The sequence below is a fragment of the Malaya genurostris genome, chromosome 2 (assembly GCF_030247185.1).
Source record: "Malaya genurostris strain Urasoe2022 chromosome 2, Malgen_1.1, whole genome shotgun sequence".
NCBI classification, from domain to species: domain Eukaryota; kingdom Metazoa; phylum Arthropoda; class Insecta; order Diptera; family Culicidae; genus Malaya; species Malaya genurostris.
This window is the reverse complement of record NC_080571.1, coordinates 76,190,401-76,214,235: the sequence shown is the minus strand read 5'-3', so window position 1 is coordinate 76,214,235 and position 23,835 is coordinate 76,190,401. Positions and strand designations below refer to the sequence as shown.

General features: G+C 39.0%; 1 protein-coding gene across 5 annotated transcripts in view; it reads right to left on the bottom strand.

Annotated features, from left to right (window-relative positions):
- Window positions 1-15,896, bottom strand: part of LOC131427498 (regulator of gene activity) — an 80,419-nt gene extending 64,523 nt beyond the window's left edge. For 2 of the 5 annotated variants that reach the window (XM_058590731.1, XM_058590735.1), the window contains exons 1-2: window positions 15,744-15,896; window positions 13,882-14,364 (exon numbers count right to left, since the gene is read on the bottom strand). The gene's annotated coding sequence lies outside the window, so the exon portion shown is untranslated. Of the gene's footprint in view, window positions 1-13,881; window positions 14,365-15,581 lie in introns of all 5 variants that reach the window. The other 3 variants (XM_058590734.1, XM_058590732.1, XM_058590733.1) reach the window with 3 other exon arrangements.
- Window positions 15,897-23,835: the final 7,939 nt, after the last annotated feature.

Below are 23,835 nucleotides of genomic sequence, written 5' to 3'. Positions count from 1 at the left end.
GGCTCTTCATACTGACAGTATCCTGACATAATGCTATCTCGACCAAGTGTGCTCTCTTAAATAGAGCAATGACCTGCAGGTCATCTTGTTTGCATCTCACTTCTATGTTCCCCGACATTAGACAGAGTTTGCATTTGAATCATCATCATTCATCACAGTTTTGCTACAGGCTGCCCATAGGCTAATTGTAACTCGGCCGAGTCCCAAGACCGTTATTCCGGTCAAAGTGTCCGGTACAATGTGAACCTCCTCTTTGTCTTCTAGGTCATTTCAACGCATACACTTTTTGACATAGATAACAATCACATACTCATCCCTGGGAGATTGACAGAAATGGTCCTACGACCCCGCGTACAAACTGTTCTGTTCAATTCTTTACTTTTTCGGCAAAGTAGTAAGCATTGTTCTGAGTCACTATGACTTTTAGTTTTTATTATATCTTAAATCAGAGTAAAGCGTTAACAAGCAACTCTTGAATTGAATAGCAGGAAATCACGATCGACTTGCTTCGACGTAGGCGACACTTTGCACACGTCTAGAAAAATCCTTGAAAATTAACCGACAATCCAAGTTTGATTCACCTTGCGATGTAATGATGCCTTTCTCATATTAATGAAGGTAATGACCTTCTACATTAGACTATGATTCGTCGAAATACTGCAAATTTAAAAGTTTGGAAAACAGTTTTATCGATTTCTTTTGCTCTAAAGGGTTGTTACGAAAAATTTCAAAATCGAAACGCGCGAAATCCGCGGCAAGTTGAAAGTCAGACACCTTTTTCAATAACTATTCATTGGAATATGAGTTAAAATTAAATTACTAAGATTAAAATTTGGTGTTCAGCCACAAGTGGTATATGATTTGATTATTTCCATGAGGACATCATTTGCTTCCGCAATTCTGAGATTTTTGTGTAGGGAAAATTCTAAACCTACTTGTATTGTGTAATGGGGAAAAGGAACTTATATACTAACTTACTAACTAATACAGAGAGCGAGTCGATTCAATTGAAGATTGCATCGATTTTTGTCGGAATTTGCTTATAATATTATGTGACATTACATCTAATGGTTCTATATTTGTGAGTCTGTGTAACTCATTTGTACTAAACCAGGGAGGACGCTTCAAAATCATTTTCAGAATTTTATTCTGAATCCTTTGAAGCGTTTTCTTCCTGGTGGAACAACAGCTTGACCAAATTGGTACCGCATAAAGCATGGCTGGTCTGAAAATTTGTTTGTAAATTAACAACTTGTTTTTTAGACAGAGCTTAGAATTTCTGTTTATAAGAGGATATAAACATTTAATATATTTATTACACTTTGCCTGGATTCCTTCAATGTGACCCTTGAAAGTGAGTTTTTTGTCATATGTTAAACCTAAGTATTTAGCTTCATCAGACCATGTCAATTCCAAGCCATTCAATTCGAGAATGTGATTATTGTTTGGTTTAAGAAAAGAAGCTCTTGGCTTATGAGGAAAGACAATTAATTGCGTTTTTGCTGCATTTGGTTTAATTTTCCATTTTGACAGATAATCACTGAAAATATTTAAACTTCTTTGCAGGCGACTGCAGATCACTCTTAGATTTCTACCCGTGGCTAACAGACTTGTGTCGTCACAGAATAGCGATTTCTGACAACCAACGGGTAGATTTGGAAGATCAGAAGTGAAAATATTATACAAGATTGGAGCTACGCTCGATCCCTGCGGAACACCGGCTCGTACGGGTAGCAATTCAGATTTACAATTCTGATAGCTAACCTGAAGAGTACGATCAGTTAAATAATTTTGAATCATTTTGATCAAATAAATAGGAAACTGGAAATCAGACATTTTTGCTATTAAACCTTTGTGCCAAACACTGTCGAATGCTTTTTCTATGTCTAGAAGAGCAACTCCAGTGGATAACCCAGAAGATTTATTTGATTTTATCATGTTCGTTACTCTGACAAGTTGATGAGTAGTTGAATGTTCATGACGAAATCCAAACTGTTCTGGTAAAAAAATTGAATTCTCATTTATATGAGACATCATTCTCAACAAGATAATTTTTTCAAAAAGTTTACTGATAGAAGAAAGTAAGCTAATTGGTCGATAACTTGATGTTTCTGCTGGATTTTTATCAGGTTTCAGGATAGGAATTACTTTGACGTTTTTCCATCTTTTTGGGAAGTAAGCTAATGAAAAACACTTGTTGAAAATTTTAACCAGGAGTCTCAAGGCAACATCGGGAAGATTTTTAATAAGAATATTAAAAATTCCATCATTACCAGGAGCCTTCATGTTTTTGAGTTTCCTAATAATTGATTTAATTTCGTCAAAATTCGTCTCAATAATGTCATCTTGTGATAACACTTGGGTTGAAATATGCGCATATTTCAGTGAGACTTCATTTTCAATAGGACTCACAACGTTCAAATTAAAATTGTGGACACTCTCGAACTGCTGAGCTAGCTTTTGAGCTTTTTCACCATTTGTAAGAAGTATTTGATTTCCTTCCTTGAGAGCAGGAATTGGTTTCTGAGGTTTCTTAAGAACCTTAGAAAGTTTCCAGAAAGGTTTAGAATATGGTTTAATTTGTTCATCTTCTTTAGCGAAATTTTCATTTCGCAAAAGAGTAAATGTATGTTTAATTTCTTTTTGTAAATCCTTAACTATGTTTTTCATAGCAGGATCACGAGAACGTTGATATTGTCGTCGACGAACATTCTTCAACCGAATGAGCAGTTGAAGATTGTCATCGATGATAGGAGAATTTAATTTAGTTGGAGCTTTGGGAACTGAAAGATTTCTAGCTTCGATAATGTAATGATTCAAATTATCAATTGCTGTGTCGATGTCCGCAGAATTTTCTAAAATAGTTGCATGATCCACATGATTTTCAATGTGAGATCTGTAATCCAACCAATTAGCTCTATGATAGTTGAATATAGAACTAATCGGATTAATTATAGCTTCGTTGGGAAGTCTGAATGTTACTGGAAGATGATCTGAGTCAAAGTCAGCATGTGTAATCGGTTCACTACAAATGTGACTTTGATCCGTTGGAACCAGATCAATTGTAGACGGGTTTTTCACGGAAGAGAAACAAGTCGGATTACTGGGATGAAGAACTGTGAAGTAACCAGCTGAGAGTTGATTATGAAGTATTTTACCATTACTGTTATTTTGCCTACAATTCCACTGGACATGCTTAGCATTTAAGTCCCCTATTACGAAAAAATGTCGATCGATATCTTGTGAGTTTTTGCAAATCGCCTTTAAAGAAATTTAATTGTTCGCCGGTGCATTGGAATGGCAAATATGCTTCAGCGATGAAATAAATTCCATGAATGGTTTCAACTTCGATTCCCAAGCTTTCAATAACTTTAGTATTGAAAGAAGGTAAAATTCGATGTTTAATTTGCCGTTGGACAAAAATGGCAACTCCACCACCCAGTAAACCTGTCAAATCGATGTAAACCTGTCAAATGGATTGCTTTTCAATTTTACATTTGGTTTAAGGAAAGTTTCTGTCACAATGGCAATATGAATTTTGTGAACTTTGAGAAAATTATAAAATTCATCTTCACTCGATTTCAAATATCGAGCATTCCAATTTAAAATATTCAAATAATTATTTAACATCACTGTTAAATTTTAAATTCATTATAATATTATTTGCAAATTGCCATCCGTTTTGAAATGCTTCAAAAAGTGATGAAGTCGAATTCATTCGGATGACCATTTGAAAAAGTTGATCTTGTAGGTAGATCATTTTATTTTCAGTTATATCGCCTAAATCAACTTCATTTAAAGAAGCGAATGGCATTGAAGGAATATTTGTAGGTAAACTGTCATTAGAACTGCCATTAGAAGAAGATGATATGACCGATCTACCTATTAATAAATTGTTTTCGTTAGAAGATGAACTGCAAGGCGGTCGTGTGTTTTGATTATTTACATTAGAAGAATTAAGTGGTAGATTTCTGCCTGTTATACTAGCATAACTGACATTAGAAGAAGATTATGACGAGGTCGATCTACCTGTCAATAAATTGTTTTCGTTAGAAGACGAATTGGCAGGCGTACCTGTTTTTTGTTTCGAATTCGAAGAAATAAGTGCCTTAGAAGAATTAGGCGTGGCATTTGTAACGTTTTTTTGATTTTCAGGTATGTTCTGTAAATTTAAGGTCGTTCATTTGACTGGTTGTCTAAGCGAACGAGCGTTTAATTTTTTTCCTGACAGGACATTTCAAATAATTGGATTTATGATTTCCTTCGCAATTTGAACATGAAAATTTATCAGTGGTTTCATTCATTGGACAAACGTCTTTCGAATGCGATTTACCACAATTCAAACACCGTATATCCATATGACAATTTTTGGTTCCATGGCCGAAGCCTTGGCAACGACGACATTGCGTTAAGTTTGCAATACGATTATGCCGTTTATAATGTTCCCAATGGGTTTTAATGTGAGAAATGAAACGTACTTTTTCTAAAGTTTTCAAATTGTTTACATCACTTCGATTGAAGTGTATTAGGTCAAATTCATGGGAAATTCCAGAGCGTGGTTTAGAAGTACCATTCGCTCTTTTTTTCCATAAGTATGACTTGGGCAAAACCAAGTAATTCTTTCAGTTCATTTTTAATTTCATCAGTACTTTGATCATTTGATAAGCCTCTCAAGACAGCCTTGAAGGGTCTGTCTGATTTTATATCATATGAATAAAATAATCTTCCAATCCATCAACCAAGACTCAAAATTTGCCTCTTCGTCCGATTTGGAATGATACTTTTACTTCCGGGAGAAAAGTAGAAAGCTCAGTACGGAATGCTTTGAAGTCGGAAATCATCACCGTCACTGGAAGCATAGATTGTAGTTTCTTCCCAGAACGACAAGCGTCCACTTCGGGAATTTTAGAACAATTTTCTTCTATGTCGCTACAATCGGATTCAGGAAGAATCTTGTAAATATTGTTAGACGGCATAGGATCAACGGAAGGGAAATTCGTCCGTTGTCTTTTATTTTTACATTCAGATTCCATAAGATCGTGAATGTTATTAGAAAAATGTTGAAAAACGGATTGTGATTAATTCCGTATTGAATTATTTTAAGCCTTAGGTTTGTTGCCTTCCCGGTTGGACACAGGCATTTTTGAAATGAATGAAATTTGAAATTAAATTAACTAGGCAAAATTAGTCTTCGATTAGACTCCTAGTTTGGAAAAGACTGATTTTGTGGTAGTTTTAATAAAGACTGATTTTATTAGAATATCACTCTTTGTATAGCCTTGAGAAAGGCTGACTAATTGTTAGTCTTTAAAAAGACTGTTAGTGATACAAGTAGCCTTGAAAAAGACTGAAGCCTTGAATCAATGAAACTCTAGGTATCCAGAAAAAATTTCAGGAAGGCAAGAGCTATACGCGTGCGGTGCGAACGACTGTGACACAATTTTGTCGTCGTACTCTAAACGACGATTTAAATTTTGTCGTGAATACGACTTACCTTTTCAAAATTAGCCATATGGAAGAATGGGCAGAACTTAATCGTGAATATCTCGACTTGTATTAATGGTAGCAACATAATTCTTTCACCATTTCATCAAAAATATGATCAGGAATTTGGGATAATATTTTGAACAGTGTGAGATAACCACAAACAACTCAAAAATTAAGTTTTCTCAAAATTTCAAAATAATGCGGAAAACTCTTTACTTTCGCTTGGGTTTTTCGCGCAAGGACGACGATTTTGAGGTAGTCACGCACATATCTTCAACTGAATGCGTATAAAAGGGGAACCTTGGTGAAAATCGATCATTTCTTTTCGTGCGTTCGATGGGAGCAGACGTCGTGGGAGTTAAACCTTCAACCAGCAGCGACGGAGAGAGCGCCTTCTGCGTGGTTAAAACCTCAAACGCTCAGGTAGCAACTTTCATTCGTTTGCTGGCCTTCAAGGCGAGCAGACTGTCATCGCGAGAGTTAAACCATCAGCGACGGAGAGAGCACCTGCCATCATTTGGTTTTCGGTAGTCGTAACGAGAAGTTCAATTTTCAGATTTTAGTTCCGCAATATAGGTTTAGAATTCAGAGCCTGCGTGCTGAAACTGGATTCTGGAACTGTATTCCGCAACTAATTTGAGTTTCGAAATTGCAATTCTAGAATTGAAACTGGATTCTGAGTCTGTTATTGGTTCTAAATTTAGTTCTTGAACTCAGGATCCAGTTCTTTATTCCAGACTTCTTCTATTCGGTTCTTTTTAGAACCATAATAATACTCCTAAAGAATTATGCGGAAATTTAATTTACTGTACTCTATAAAACCCATTCTGGTAGTCATGGCGAAAAATCGTCTTCATGTTTTAGAGCTTAGTTCTGGAATATGGGTTTAGAATTCAGAGTCTGCGTGCTGAACTAACTCAAATCGTCACCATTTTTTTATTATAAAGAACTATACTGCATATTTCATAGTATTTAAGTGCGTTTCAGAATGTTTAATGTAACTAATCTGTAATTTAGTCTAGGCGCATCGTTTAAATTTCTAGTAATGAAAGAGGGGAAAGTTGCACAATTCAAACAATCGATGAACTACCAATTCGAATTCGGAAGCATAAATAAAGTGTGTCATATTCGTATTCACGACATCCAGTTATGTCTCTGACATTACACACCCGTACTTTTTGTTGTATCCGAAAATATGCAGTAATTTTTGATAAGACCATAAGACCTTTCATTTGACCCTAAGATTATGAATAACGGTTTAGAATCCAGTTTTACGGTTTTTGTTTTGTACATTTTTTACGGTTTTTGTTTCGGTGACGGTGTACAATATTTAACACACTTTACACTATAACTCCGGAACCGGAAGTCGGATCCGGATGAAACTCAGGTATTCCGTATGAGACCACAGGACCTTTCTTTTGAAGTTTGTGAAAATCTGTTCAGCCATCTCCAAAAAAACCTAGTGAGATTATTTAACACATACGCACAAAAAAGAGTTTGTCTCCTCTTTTCAGACAGCGAAGCTATCCTAGCGTATGTTCTCCATATTAGGGCGGTTGATTATCGCCCTTGTGTATGCGTGGGACTCTAAACAGGATCAAGATCAAGGGCCGCTTCTTCAACTACAGCATCATCAACGTGCACTGCCCGCATGGAACGAGAGCCGATGGAGAGAAGGAACCATTCTACACACAGCTGTCCACAGTGGAATGTAAAACTCGCCATCGGCGACTTGAATGCCCCAAGTAGGTCCGTGATCGGTTTGAAGAGCCTGCACGCGACAACAAATGAAAACGGCCAACGATGCGTGAACTTTGCAGTCTCCCGAGGAGTGGTGGTCTGAAGATGTCCACTAAGCCACCTGCCGATCACCTGATCAACACACGGAAAATCAAATCGGCCACGACACAATCGATCGAGACCAGCTATGGCAGATCATGCACGAATACGGTTTTCCGGATATACTGACGTGATTGGTCAAAGCAACGATGGACAAAGTGATGTGCTACGGCCGAGTATCTAAGACGCTCACTAGTCCCTTCGAACCTTGAACAGAGCTACGGCAAGGTGATGGACTCTCTTGTCTCTTGTTTAATATTGCTTTGGAATGTGTAATTCGAAGAGACGACGTTCATATTTAAACACGTAACCTTGATAAGATGATGGAAACATACATCGGACTGAAAGCCGAAGCTAGGCGTACCGGATCGGCCATAAATGCGTCTAAAATATAATACTTGAGAGGAAGAGGCTCTAGAGAAGTAATACTACGCCTCCCACCACGAATATGGATAGACGGTGACGATATAGACATGGTTGACGACTTCGTGTTTTTGGACTTATTTTGATCGCCAATAATGATACCAGTAGAGAAATTCAGAGGAGTATTTTGGCAGGAAATCGTGCGTACTTTGGACTCCGAAAACCCCTTCGATCGAGAAAAGTACGCCTCCGCACGAAATTGACCATCTACAAAACGCTCATTAGACCGGTTGTTCTCTATGGCCAGGAGCGCTGGACTGTGTTAACAGAGAATGGAACGTGGACACCGCGTATGATCCACGAATTGCAACAGCAGCTAAAACCACCCATCGTATGGACAGCTAGAATCGAACGGCTATGATGGACTGGGTCTTGTGTGGCTGGCGACGAGACTCCCATAGACTGAGTTATGTGGAGACGTATGCTTGATACAGCTGTTAGGTAAAGTAAGGTAGGTTCAAATGAAATGTCTTGGTTCCCTAGCCTGCTATTGAATTTTACTCTGATTGAACTTCCGGTTCGGAAATAACGGGGTAAAATGAGTAAAAAAATGAAAAAAGTGCACTCGATTTTTCAGAGACCGCTAAACGGGTTTTCTTTAATTCAGATTCAAATTAAAGGCTTTATAGTCCCATAGCCTACTACTGAATTTAATATAGATCCGACTTCCGGTTCCGGCGTTACGGGGTAATGTGCAAAATGAACTGAAACAGTGTACTCGATTTTCTCAGCTCATCAAACCAGAGCATCGTCCCCGGTTTCGGAAAAGTGATCGAGTACTCTAAATCGAAAATCACTCCAATTTCTCAGAAACGGCCAGACCGATTTTCGCAAACTCAGATTTAAATGGAAAGTATTATGTTTCCATTAGTCGATGTAGAATTTTATCTAAATCTGAGATCCCATTCCGGAAATACAGGGAAGTGTGCATGAAATTGCATCCTATCATATAGAGCGATAATGTAGAAAACGTTAAAATTCTTCTAAATTTAGTTCAAAACTATTTCAACTTAAAGGGTTATGCTATTTGCTGGTCAAAAGAACCGATTTCAGCTATACCGGTTCTCAACCAGCCATTGTTTTACGTTTAGAAGCAATGGGATCGTTCCGAAAGGTGGTCAACTGGGTGCCGCATAAACAACTCATATGTGATATCGAAAATCTCCGCAGCTTCTTGCTCATTAATTCGCTACTCAGTTCATTAGATTACGAAGAAGCACGCGAGCATGCTGCAAGAGGAATAGATCATCGGCTCCTAAAGACGAGGGTTCGAAATGAACTCTCGTTTTTTTTCATGCTATTCCGCATATTTCTATTCTGAATTATAAACAGGAATGTAACTTTTACTGGTACTGGTATTCGACGAATATGGCATAATAATTCTAATCTCTAGGTGGGCTTTTTTTACAAGCAGAAATACATTTACGCACAAAGTGCGGGACTCTTCTCAGGACTACCACTGTATAATTGGAACTACCCACTAAAACACCTAGGATCTCCAACCCTACCTCCCCGGAACTACCGTTAGGTATTACTTCGGGGTGGAAGGCAATCGGTGCTCAAAGCACCTTTCCCGGACTTATGCATCGTCATGGACGTCTGCGTCGTTCTCTCCTACTTTTGGGCCATTTATCTCCCCATTTTGAGCCACTCATTTCGCTACAAGGGATCCACCAGGAGGACGTCGAGGTCGGTTCGGCGATTCCGGTTGGAGCTTAGCTTCCGGTTCGCTGGCGCCTCGACGACCCAGGGCTGGTCAACGTCACGAACTACTCGGCTAATCCCCGACGATGGATCTAGCCTACACCTACGGAAAATTTCACCCACGATGTTCCGGTTCACTGGCGCACCGACGATCCATACCGAAGTTACGTCGCCGACTACTCATCTAATCCCCGTCTAAGAATCTAGACTACGCCGATGGAGAGCTCCCCGACGAAAGAGTTTCTCCCGACACCGAATCTCGTGTTTTGCCACACGGGATCAACGTTGCCAGGTATACCAATTTCTCGGTATTTATACAGATTTTTGAGCTCTATACCGCAATGCAGTTATGTACTCCCAAAATACCGATAATTCACGGATCATAAAGATAAATATCGATTTTGGTTTTTAGCTTGAATAGACATGAGAAAAGGTTGTCGTGGGACCTTTTTTTTTTGCTTACCAATATGAGTCTTGGTGACATTTTCCTGGTACTTATGTAAAAGAGTTTTTGATATCGATATGATACAGATAGATTTTCGGAAAAATGACCTGGCAACGCTGCATGGGACACTCGAAGGAGTACCGAGGTCGATCCGGTGATTCCGGTTGGAGCATAGCTTCCGGTTCACTGGCAACCCGACGACTCGACTTCGGTACTGTGGCTTCTATCCGGCTAGTCCCCGACAAAGGATCTAGCCTACACCGGCGAAGAATTCCCCGGCGATAGAAGTTCTCCCGTACCCGTCGCTACCGATACCCGTGAACGGATCGATCTGCAGGATGTCTGGGTCGCTCCAATGATTCCGGTTGAGAGATGGCTTCCGGTTCACTGGCGCCCCGACGATCCATACCGAAACTACGTCACAATCTACTCGTATAATCCCCGGCGAAGGATTTAGACTACACCGACGGAGAGTTCCCCGACAACGGAAAAACTCCCGAACCGACGCTTGTTCGCTGATCCCTCTTTAGCAGCCGGCGGTCGCGGCTGTCTGTTGTTCTGCGCTCCAATTCCGTTGCAAGATGCCCGCAATCTGGGAGGTCCCGGTCGACACGGCATTCCAGTTCTCCTCACTGTGGCACATTCTCTGGACTAGGTTCTCTGGTGTAGTTTCTCTGCCACATACATTCAGTAGACCATTCCTTTGTGTCGCAAAGCGGGGACAGGCGAACAGGACGTGTCCACCTGCCCTTGGTTGAGATGTCCCATTTCCTTTGCCGTTCGCGTAGGGAGGCTGCGTTGGCAGTTCTACGGGCGTTCCTGTCCCTCCGCGCCCTCCTTGATGAGCAGTCCAATAGGCATCATGCACGCCACCACGCAGGCTACGTCCCCAGATACCGTACGGTACGCACTGATCACACGAAGACACATGTGTGCGTGCTCTCTGCATGACCTTCCTGAACATGTCCGGTTTGGAGGTTATAGCAACCTTTAGAGCCGCGTTCGGGATACCATCTGGCCCGGGGGCTTTCTTAGTGTCCGGCGATCTCGCCACTGACAACAACTCTTCACTCTGCTAACATCATTTGTTGGTAGCGGTGCTGGCGGCCACGGAGACGTGTCGTGGTGAGGGAAGAGGACTCTTATGAACTCCTTCAGCTTCGCCGAACTACGTTCAGGGGATGCTAGTGCCCCACTAGTTTTGGCCATAACCATCCTGTAGGCATCACCCCATGGGTTAGAGTTGGCATACTGACACAGGTTTTCAAATCAGGCTTTTTTGCTTACGCGAATAGCCTTGTTCAGAGCAAGCTTGGCCGCTTTGAGCGCTTCGTTTCTAACTGCTCTTGTCTCCGGTGATCTAGCTCTTTGCATACTTCTCCTGGCCCTTGAGCAGGTCGCTCGAAGGTCTGTAATTTTCTCGTTGCACCAGTAGACCGGTTGTTTGTTGTTCCACGGTCGTGCCTTCCTCGGCATTGTCGCGTCGCACGCCCGTGTCAGGACGGCTACCAATTCTTCCCAATCTAAGTTCGCTAGGTGGTTCTCCAGTGCGAGATCTGCACTACACGTTTCACGGTCGAAGTCGACAACCTTCCACGCTCGGGTACCGGGAGCATTCCCCCTACTGTTATACCTCGCTAGGCTACCTATCGTGTAGCGTATGGCTAGGTGGTCGCTATAGGTATAGCCATCTTCCACTCTCCAGTTTAAGTCTCCGGCCAGGCCGGGACTGCAACAAGTCACGTCGATGAACGACTCAACTCAGTTCCGCTGGAAGGTACTTTTGGCACCGTCGTTCTAGCTTGGCGAATGCCTCTAGCAGCGCCTGCTCTCTCTGGTTAGTGTGGCGGCTACCCCACGCCGTTGCCCATGCGTTGAAATCTCCTGCTATCACGACTGGCTTTTTACCCACCAGGTCTACGGTCAGCCTGTCGACCAGTTGGGTGAACTGGTCTATTGGCCACCGCGGTGGTGCGTAGCAGCTGCAATAGTATACGCCATTTATCTTCGCAATGGCTACTCCCTCGGCTTGCGTTGTCACCACTTCCTGAATTGGATAATGACCCGTGGTCCAGATGGTCGCTGACCCGGATCTGTCCGCAACCCAGTTCCCATTGTCGGCGGGGATGCGATAGGGGTCCGAGATGATAACGACGTCTATACTCCATTCTGCAATCGACTGATGCAGCAATTGCTGCGCAGCTGCACAGTGGTTGAGATGTAGTTGCACTAACGTTTAGACCGTCATATTTCCTCCGCCGAAGGGGCAGACGAGGCCGCCCATGGCGTGGTTTTGAGCCTTCTTCTTGTTCGCGCCTTCTTCACACACCGTGGTGTTTTGTTGCAAACAAACCCCTTGTGGTCTTCGCCACCGCAACGCTTACATAGGTTACTCCGGTGTGGGCCTTTGAAGTCCCAAGACTTTTAACCAGATTCGAAGCACCTGAAGCACATATATATCATCGGCGGTTGGTATGCAGTCACTGGGCAAACCGACCAACCAACTTTCAGCTTGCTAACTTTTAGAACCTTATTAGCGTCCATGACTGATAGTTTGAACGTGGCTATCTGGGTGCCTTGGGGTCCTTTTCTCAGGCAAATGAATTGCTGTGAGACGTCCACCCCTCCTTGCTCCATAATGACCGTGATAAGCTCTTCGGCGCTCGCGATCTCGTCCAGCCGTTTACACTGAAGTTTAACCTTGTTTTGCAAAGTTCTCACTTCGACCTCGTCGCCTAGAACTTGCTGAGCTAGTACGTCTAATAGAGCGAACCTCCTTTTCAAGGTCGGTCCAAGCTTTGCCTCGCTCCGCATTGCCTTGAGGACGTCGGCGTATTTCTCCTTGTCTGTTTTGACCAGCAAAGCCTTTTGTTCTATGGGAACTTTCTTCTTTTTCTTCCCGGTCACCTTGAGCCAGGGCCGCTCCATGTCTGGTCCATGGCCAGGATTCTCCTTATACTGTTGACCCTTCTCACCAGGCTCGTGTTCGCGGGAACAGCAGAATATTCTAACTCCATTTGAAACTGAACGCTTGATTCTAGAACTGAGAGTTCTGAACTTGTAGCTATATTCAAGAACTGAATTCCTAATATTGGAAACTGAGTTCTGGACCTGAACCAACCAAAATGAGGTGCTTAATATACCCTTGCTTCACATCACCTTTTTGTACCTACCCAGTAGACAACGCATAAATTAAATGTCTCCGATGAGGGCGAATGTTTTAGTGCAAGATTTATTACAACCGCATCAGACCAAATCAAATTGGTAAACAGACTAATCGTCTATTTCAAGCGCGTACAGTCAAATTAAATCCACAATTGAAATACAGTCGATTTTTGGATCCTCGTCGAAATTCAATCTAAACCCCTAAGAAGCATAAACTGATTCCCGCTAAAAACGGCCTCATCATCCGAAGACTAGTGCAATTTGTTATGCAATTTTTATACGACTTCAAAATTATCGGAACGAATTTACTGAACCAAAGTAACAACAACAACAAAATCTTGATCAATGTAAAGAAGGTAATCTGGTTAAAAACAACATAGCAGTTTCGACTGCAAGCAAACACTAAAAAGTCGTACCAAGTCAGTCTCCATTCTATCCTTTACTGGATTATAATAGGAGATTTTATTGTCTTGTTTGCCAATTGAGTACACTTGCTTTATCTTCAATGTAAACAGCTCAGTTTGGTATGGTTTTAAGTTCGCAATTTACGCGTAATTAAACCGGTTCAGATTGAATTGGATTTGATTCTAATATTTTCTAAGAAAAGTTTTCTCAAGTTTCAAAAGTACAATTCATCTCATGACACCGAAAACAAAAATAACTTACAATGTAGTCGAAGAATGTAAAATTTTCATTCGTCCACAGATAGTCTGGCCCAGTAAACAAACTCACGTGAAATTCTAATTGCAGCAAAATAGTACATTATAAGCAGATATTAATAGACAACATAATCGAACCACCTACGCCAATCCACTTACCTAACTTAATGGGAAATGATTCATAAAAACTGTATCCTTAGGATCCTCTATAGTAAACGAAAACAGCCGACTCAAACCAGAAGACCGGTTTGCCGATGGTTGTTTCTGGTGGCTGTGATGGTGATTACTCTTTATTGTGGGTTAGGAAGCAAACTGGTTTAATCCAGAGCGCGTCGATTCCTTACGGTTTGCTGCTGCTCTATGTGTACGCTTCAGACGTTGGTATTGAAGAATTCCGATATCACGACCAAACAATCATATTCCGGACACACTTCTTCCGTCAACTTCTTTTCTTTTTTTTTCGCAAACTTCGCACACTATTTCACTCAACTAGATTGGTCAGATCACTTTTCTTCATCAACTCGCACTCGCTGGCCGGGTTCCGCGCGTGTGTGTATTTGTTGGAATGACCACTCACTTGTGCACTACTTTCATCGGCTTTGCTGCACTTCTCGGAAATTTACCAAAAAAAAACACAGAGACCTGAATGAAGATACAGCAAGCAAAACTCGTGTAATAATGATACAACACTTGAGCCCAGCAGTACCGGGAAAGCAGATGGTTTGGGAGACCTCCAGAAGAACGTATACCATGACAAACCCAACCAACTATCATCATATAAAGCCAGAGCAGAGAAGCGCAAACAGAGGGAGACACACGAAAAAAAAACTAGCCTATAGCGCTTTCGCATGTTGGGGCATTCTTCATTGCACGGCAACCGAGGAACGACCAACGAGAGACGTCGATGCACTTTCTTTTGCGGCAAAAATGGCCAATGTCGCAGAAAAAAAGCGCAAAACTGGAGTATGTTAGCGCAGCGGTTTGCGGCATTCGATGTTTGAACAGTTTGTAGTAAACACAAACCTTCCCAAAATAAAAAAAAATCAACCGGTTTATTAAATACTGTTAGAATCCCAGTTAGTTTTATGCCAATTCTACACCACTTCTATAGGACAGATTGTGTTCGTTCTATGTCGGAAAATACAAAAATCATAAAAACTACTTATGTGGATGCATTTCCCAAAAGTCAACGTTAGAACATTGCGAGTAAAAGTTGCAAAGCACATATTTTCCATGATAAGGTTTGTATACAACTCATCTCATGAAAAAGTCATTAAAAACTGCCTCAAGAGACCACTGTCCTCCTGGCTACATTAGTCACAAATGCATTATTTGTTCGTCTCTAGTAAACGTCAAACTTTAACAACATCGTGAAACAATTGCCAAATAGGTAGTAGCCTTTCTGCAGATTCACCAGCCAGCCCATCTTCATCCCACTTGGCTTGTTCCACAATTTGCATCATTTGCCACCCTCTTGCTCGTCGGCTCTTGCCAATAGCCCATATCAAATCAGAACCCACAGAGTGTAATGTGTTCCGCAACAAAAAAAAACAGGAACAATCGCAGTTAATCTGCTTCGGTAAGCTCAACCCGGACCGGAATAGTAGTAAAACTTCAATCCACTTTATTTGCCACTCTTCCGAACAGTTCCACGTCTTCGCTGGATCCGCTTTTCCAACGCTTTTTTTTTCTCCTCGTATGTGTTACTCCATCAATCGATAGGCTGCTGCTGCTGCTGGTTTTCCTCCAGTGCAAAGCTGATGAAGGAAAAAAACTCTTCAATTGACTTTTTCTTCTCACTGCCGTTTGGCCAGTACCAGCACGGTTCGCACCAATCGAGCCCATTCGATTGTCTTTACCTGGACAATCGCGAGACGCGAATTTTCATAGCCACTTTTCGACAAAAAATAATAACGAGAACCAACTATTGGGGAAAGGAATCGCCACAGAAACACGAAACGGGGCACGAAAAATAATCCGCTACAGTGGCCAACAACGCCAACGGGAACACGCAATTTTACCGTAAATTCAACACTATATTACTACCGCACCAAACTGGCTAAACTTTGCACAGGAAAAACGCGGAAAATGATCGAAAACTGCGAACAATTTCTAGTAAAGGGAGTTCAATTTCAAACAATGGCTGACATATTGGAATATGTGCGAGATATAGGAAACCGTGAGAGCAAGTTTTTTAGCGAGCGGGCGAAATTTGAACAGCAGCCGCGGAAGAGAGTGTATACGCGCGAGAGCATATCAAAATGGCAGTCCCCTCTGAAGCACAGACTCTATACAGTCAGGTAGTTTGCTGTATAGTAAATAATCAAAATGCTTCAAACGACATTCTAAGAAATATTTATATCTTTGAATTAAAATTAGGTAGTTGTCAGTTAAACTGTTTAATTGTTCGTCATAAACAAAAAAGCGAATGTTTTATAGCTAGCACAAGCAAAATGCGAATTTCTGTATACTAATGATTAAGGCAAACAGTTCGTATCATTTCAGAAAATTTATGAGTAATTCTTACTTTAAAATAGCAGCAAAAGATAGGTAAACAAAACATTAAACTTAGTTCCCTAGAAAACTAGCTCAGCAACATTGTTCTTAATTATTTAGCTCAATATTGGCTCAATGGATTTTAATATAATATTATTTTTTCTGATTGTGTTGCTAGGGCATATCGTACAATAGGCCCTTACATATATTACAAAATAAAGTCCTCATTACTTTGCTCTAAAACTCTTACATACACAATATAATCTATATAATCTGGAAGACAGAAAGTATGTACAACATGCCTGAATTCAATGCTTAGAACTCAGTTCGTGTTCGCATCCCATCCGACACTGTCGAAAATTGCTAACGGTCGAGATGACAGCAACAAAGACAATACAGTGTAATGAACAATAGAGTATACGAAATGGGCAAACACGATTTACAAAAGCCTAAACGTGGCCTTCAAGACAAAATTCAATTTGTATTGATTTCAAGCGCTGCAAAGTTTGACCAGCAGTGAACGAAATTAAAATTCTTTTGAATCTAGACGTTAATGATGTAAATAAGATTCGATTCAACAAGACGTCGAACTCAGTGTACTTTATGTTTAAACGTGAGAGACGCAATTGCATTCGCTTCGGTTAACAATGAGGTGCACAGTGTCGAATATGAAAACTTTAAAAACAAAATCCCTATGGACGTGGTGGACGGCGGTGCAATAATGTGTACTTCTCTCGTAGGACAGTGACAGCTCGAGAAAATAATATTTTCTCGACATATTATGTCGCAGTACGGAGAAATTCTTCCCATCGAAAGAGAAGTGAGTGATTAATACGGCTATCCCATTTCCATGAACACAATCATTTACTATCAAAATTGACAAATATTGACTCATGTAAGGGCCACTTTTGAATCAGTCAGTGCTAAAACTTATCATTACCGTTGCATCGATAACTGTGTCTGGTCTAACTTAGTACCTATGGCTTCGCCGGCAAGAGAAATCAACAGAATGTAAGGTGAGAGAGCAATGTTTCGGGCGAAAAAGCTGTCATTATGTCAGAAAAGCTGGGAGCGGACCCTGACAGAACATTAACTCAATGGTCCAGTGAAAATAAAATAACCATGAGAGATCAGAGATGCCAAAAACGCGTTCACTGAATTGAACATTTTTAAATAACTTGTTCCAGAAAAGAACGCTAATAATTCAGGATTTTAAAGTGAGAATCTAAGACTGAATAAACATTTACGGTTAATAGATATCGCATATAATGCTATTATTCTTGCCTTGTGCTCTTTAATTTTTGGTCAAGAATTATACAAAATTTGAGTTACGTATTAGTTATAGTTGCATCTTTTAGAAACAGATATGAAGTGTTGAGCACTGAAGAAATGATTGAATTTTATATTTGATAACATCACAAACTAACAGACAGGACACTCAAATTAGATTCTTCAATCATTTTAACGGTCATTTCGAATATTCCTTTATTTGGGACAGTACTCACATGTGTCATGATGGCGCCACGTTACCCTATCAAAAACATTTCTCTCCCCTACTTCTATGTATGAGATTCGATGCAGACTCGTCTGAGGGCGCCATGCGCGCAAAAGAGGATGTTGCCAAGGATTTTTCCAGGAAATGTAAGAGCTGGATATCTTGTTAATATGATATCTTTGCTGTAATGTATTGATTTGTATACGTACATGCGGATACAGCGACGACACGACCAGATACTCAGAAGAAAAATTGAAATAAAAAGTGTCCGTGAGCGATTTACTACCAGTTACCACAAATATAGCGACCCCTTGATAATGATGAAAATAATCTTCTTGAGCAACACTGTTGTGGTTGTTACGAGTTTGTTACCAGGGTATCCCAATAGTACAAGTAAACATAAACAAATGTAAAAGTTATATATTCAGCGGGATACTATTCTCGAGAATACAAGCTCAGTTTAACAAATTGTTTCTGTATGACTTAGGATGACTTAGGTAAAGACAATCAACGAAGCCCAAAATTTAATTTATTGAAAAACATTTTCGATTTCAGGTTTGATATTACCGGTACTAGAAGTATTAAACGAAGAAATCAAAAAAATTTTTCAAAGGAGGTTTTAAAAAAAATATTACGAATCAAAGGTATTGGCACACCGGATAAATCGGGTTGATATCACGACTGTGATAATGATGGCCATCAAGGAATCTATCATGCATACGAGTAACAACACATTATTAATTGAAAGAATTTCATTTCGTAGCTAACGAAATATTGCTTTTATAGAGAACTGGAAAAAAAATTCGCCAATGAATGAAATCACGCAGAAGAAGAACTGTTATCAACCTCGCCAATTCTTGGAATTGTGTATGCTCATCATGTGAATCAAAGATTAGCAACATTGAGGAAATAAAATTGTATATTAATTACAACAAAGTTAGTTGGCCGTTCTACTCAATTTTTGAGTGACTGACAATGTTTTATTTGAATCAAGATAACGAAGGCAAACGATGCTACCTTTGAACTGCAACGAATTTTCAACTGAATTTTTTTAATATAGTCAAGTTTGTATATATCGACTGTTTTGGAGTTTTATCGGAAAAATGCGGCTTTCTCAGTCAAATGGATATAGGCAAACGATTTGTTTATAAAATTGCCCAACGTTTCGGCCGTTTTTGATGGCCTTTTTCAAGGGAAAGGGTCTATTAGACCAAATTTCCCTTGAAAAAGGCCATCAAAAACGGCCGAAACGTCGGGCAATTTTATAAACAAATCGTTTGCCTATATCCATTTGACTGAGAAAGGTGCATTTTTCCGATAATATTTTTAATATATTTTATGAAACTATCATAGAGAACACGCGAGTTGATTTTTTATATAGATATAGAAATATGCAAATAATTGATCCCAATTTGTTCATATGCTAGCTTCTGTTAAGTTTTTCGATCAGAATCAGAATTAAAAATTATGAATATTTCCAGTATGTCCAATACGTCGTTTTCAAAGAGAACGCCTTAAAATCTTCAAACATAAGTGTTCTCCGGTGCTTATGTACATATTTTTAAATATCTGAAGCATATGAAGAGCATGCAATAATTTCTTATCTTCGAATTTTCTACTTGGGTTCAGTCGTGGCATCCCAATAAAGAACTGACGATGTTTGTCTAAGATAATCACTACCTTTTCACTCAGCATTGTTCTCATTCTCCAGGTTTTACGACGTATTGCTCGAACATTAAATCATTTTATTTTGTCTTTTGAACGTTTATGGTTTATTTCAACAAAACTATTCATCGAATTTCGACAAAATTAATTTGATTCGATAATAAACACCAGTTTCTACGGTAACATCAGTTTCTAAGGTAACTGTTATTAGAAGTACAGTGGTTTATTCTTAGTTGCCAGTTTTTAATATTTTTCGAACGATTCAGTTTTGACATTACGAGTTACTGAGGGGTAGTTAAATTTGCGACACAGTTTTGATAGCCGAGTGGCAGGTCGTGTCGTCGGATACAGGATACAGATGCGGATGCAGGATACAGATTTAATACATATTGCTAAAACTATATACATAGTTATGTCTACTTCTCATCCTCCAACGCAATACAAAATCGAACCCGTTTTGTTACAATATTTACTTGCTTCTGGTCTGCCGCCACTTAATTTCGGGTTGAAAACTACCAACACAATAAAAAATAGTCTAGATGAACAACGTTGAGTCAAATAAATGGTTACCTTCCAACATCGCGAAAAAGTTAAATATATTATCAACGTAATCCAATAATTTATTGTGACGATTCATTTTCAAATATTTTGATGAAATCAGGCATCCCTGCAAGCAGCTGATCGGTGTTGACAAACGAGGGGAAACCAACTAGTAAAAAAACTTACATACCACAAGGGGTGTACAGATAGTAAATAGTTCGCGCAGTACAATATAGGTGGAACTAGTGCATCACGAAAAATTATTTTTATAAGAATTTACTCATACTGTCATGTCTGTTAGTCTGTGCTTGAGCTACGTTTTAAATTTAGTTGCATTTCTTAGGCCGTGGACCATCTCGCGAATTATTTTTTCTAAAGAAAAGAGTAAACTTTATATATGATAACATTCCCCGCATAAACGAATATAATAAACAAACTATACTAGATATCGTCAAACCACAGACTAACAGACAGGACACTCAAATTTGATTCTTCAATCATTTTAACGGTCATTTCGAATATTCCATTATTTGGGACAGTACTCACATGTGTCATGATGGCGCCACGTTACCCTATCAAAAACATCATGTCTGTCATCTAGACTGTCTTTATTTTTGTCATTTACCAACAGAGTTGCCATTCATACAGAATTACCTGTAATGTATTGATTTGTATACGTCCATGCGAATTTCATGCAGGATACAGATTTAATACATATTGCCAAAGATAAACTGAAGATTACAATGTTCCATACGTTTCATTGAAAAATGTTGGGTCAGTAATCGTGAACCAGTTGGTTCAGTAATAATGTAATTTTATTGACCCTCCGTTAACAAGCGTCGACTAGTTCCGACAAAATGCCATGGAAACAATACAAGTTAGAAAGGAAGCACACATATGTTTACATTCAGCATATAATGATTTCTTGCCACAACTGATGCTTCATGGGATGAGGCTATAACAAACTAAATAAATTCTAGACAATGGTTCTAAGTAGTTTTCACTTTCTTATTCTAAGAATCACTGATATAAAGCGAAATTTCTCAATATCGTTCATACTGTAACTTGATAATTTTTCCAAACATAAACAATCATTGTCATAGTTACGACGCATCTAGTGATCAGACACTTGTTGTTTTGCTTCAAAATACTCAAATTGACAGTGAACCGAGCTCATCGAGGGGTCCTATTCAAATGATACCTAAGAAATCGCAGACTACTCTATCTTGCGTTTATCTTTGATATTGTCTAGACTATATACATAATTGCGCCTACTTCTCATCCTCCAACTCAATAAAAAATCGAACCCGTTTTGTTACAATATTTACTTGCTTCTGGTCTGCCGCCACTTAATTTCGGGTGAAAACTACCAACACAATAAAAAATAGTCTAGGTGAACAAATTTGAGTCGAATAAATGGTTACCCTCCAACATCAAGAAAAAGTTAAATATATTATCAACGTAATCCAATAAATCATTGTGACGATTCATTTTCAAATATTTTGATGAAATCAGGCTTCCCTGCAAGCAGCTGATCGGTGTTGACAAACGAGGGGAAACCAACTAGTAAAAAAACTTTTACATAACACAAGGGGTGTACAGATAGTAAATAGTTCGCGCAGTACAATATAGGTGGAACTAGTGCATCACGAAAAATAATTTTTATTAGAATTTACTCATACTGTCATGTCTGTTAGTCTGTGGTCAAACGTTTAAGAATATCGTTTAGATTACGCATTGAATAATTTAATACCCTTACCCAATTGCACTTTTACATGCGGAATATGTAAACTCGTCTATATGCCTCAATCTTACAAAACTTTTCACTTGGTTTCGGAGCGATAGCTAATCTCTTTTACCCTATACAAAACGATGCTTGACTGGAAAAAAAAAGAAAAAAATATTGAAGGGAAATTCATTGTTGTGTGTTTGAAGGATTCGGTTCACCAAAAAAAAGTATTGGATATTTTCGAATAAATCGTATAATTTCTCTACAATATTTTTATTCGGGTTGATTTTAACACCAGCCGATATAGGAAACATTTTTTTTTCAATTACTGAATAACTGACTCGCAGCGAGTGCTGAATATATTATTCTAAACATTTCTTTCTTGACATGTGATCGTGTTCCTTTTTTTTCTTCCTGAAAACTATCAAGAACAATTCTAAGGAAAAAATCTTTTATGTGAGTACAAAACGTAAGAAGATCATGCTTTGTTGAAGGAAAAAGATCAACTGTTAATTTTTTTTATCTTTCAGCTCTATTACAGTTATTTTTTGTCAGCCCCGGAAATGTTTGCAAGGGACTTCACGAGGCATAAATTCTGGATAGAGGACTGAATCTGCTAGAGGAACTTCTAGACAAATCTGTGATAAAAATGAGTGAACTGCTAGTATAATGTACTTTCAATAAATGATAAATAAATAAACATGAACATAATTCAATCAAACTCAGGTGGCTTATATATTTTTTTTCCTTCGTTTTACAAGAAACTCACTGTTAATACATATTGTTTTCTCAAAACAGCCAGCGTTATTTTTACATGCAGGACTGAAGAATATTAAGAGGAAGAGCGAATCAGTAAGACACGTCCGGTAAGAGAATGACACAATTTCGCATGGGCAATTTTGACAGCAGCCAGGTTTCTGTCGATTGTCCGAATTTCTCACAAGCGAATATTTTGCTTTGTGATCGATATGATGTAATAGATTATAAAACAAATTATTTCTCTTCTAATTTTTACAAAAAAAAGTCGTGTTATCGAGTTGATTATACGAAACAATAATATTACAAAATATGTCGCTTTTTATTTAATCTATTACAACCGATATGAGAACAACACACGGAACAATTTATTAATTGACTATCGCATTCAAAGTTGGAGCTGGGTGCATTTCCTTAGCCACTTGCACAAGCAAGGCAGCCAATTAAAAGTTAATAAAAAGTATTTTCAAATATTAACGTAATCTTGAACTGATGACGCTGCTCACCAAATTGACAACGAACAAAGAAGAAACTAAGCATAAAATGAATCAGCACACTTTCATACAGTGAAGCTCGATTTGCTGTAAACTGTGAAATATCATGCAATATGTTGTTTAACCAAGAGATATGTTTTCGGTTTATTCACCTCAATAATTAGAACTGGTATTAACCTACACGCTGAAAATAGTATTGTGAAAAATAAATACATTCCAAGTAATGCTAACGAATTTTCGTTGATATAGTGACAATAGCACTTCAGATTCGATTCAACCAATGATTTTTTTAAACAATAAAAAACAATCATATTTTAGTTTAAAACTAGCATATTTTGTTTGAATCTGCGATATCTCAATTGAAACAATTATTATTTAGGTTCGATGGGAAACTAATCGTTTCGTGATTTTAAACAACCGAAATTTTTCTGATAAATGTACATAATCATCAGCGGACCTTACACAATCATTAAAAGTGTCATTATTATAAAAATAAATATCATTTTAATGAACGTGTATGGTGTAGTATTGACGAGTTTTCTATGCAAATTTCAAATATCTTTACTTATGTCGTTTTCGCTTGAGAACACTGAAACTGACCCAGGGTAGTTTCTTCAAACAAACACTTTTCACGAAACTGTGTTGTTTTCGCGCTTAGCAACGGCGGTTTGAGCAAACCTGATATAACAACCAGGTTCGAAACTGACTCGATTTTCAGTTCAACAACGTTAAAACTAGGTTCGAAACTAGCTTCAAACAAACGGTTTGACAGCAGTTAGGGTGGAAACTGGGTTAGGTTTGGTATCAAGCGAAAACGACATTAGTCATCATTAAAAATGACAAAAATAACGAGGGGGATGACAGTAATTCATTTCACTGTGTCTAATGATAAATATGCTAGCGTTTTACTCAACTGCGCTTAACTTTATTCTCGTGCG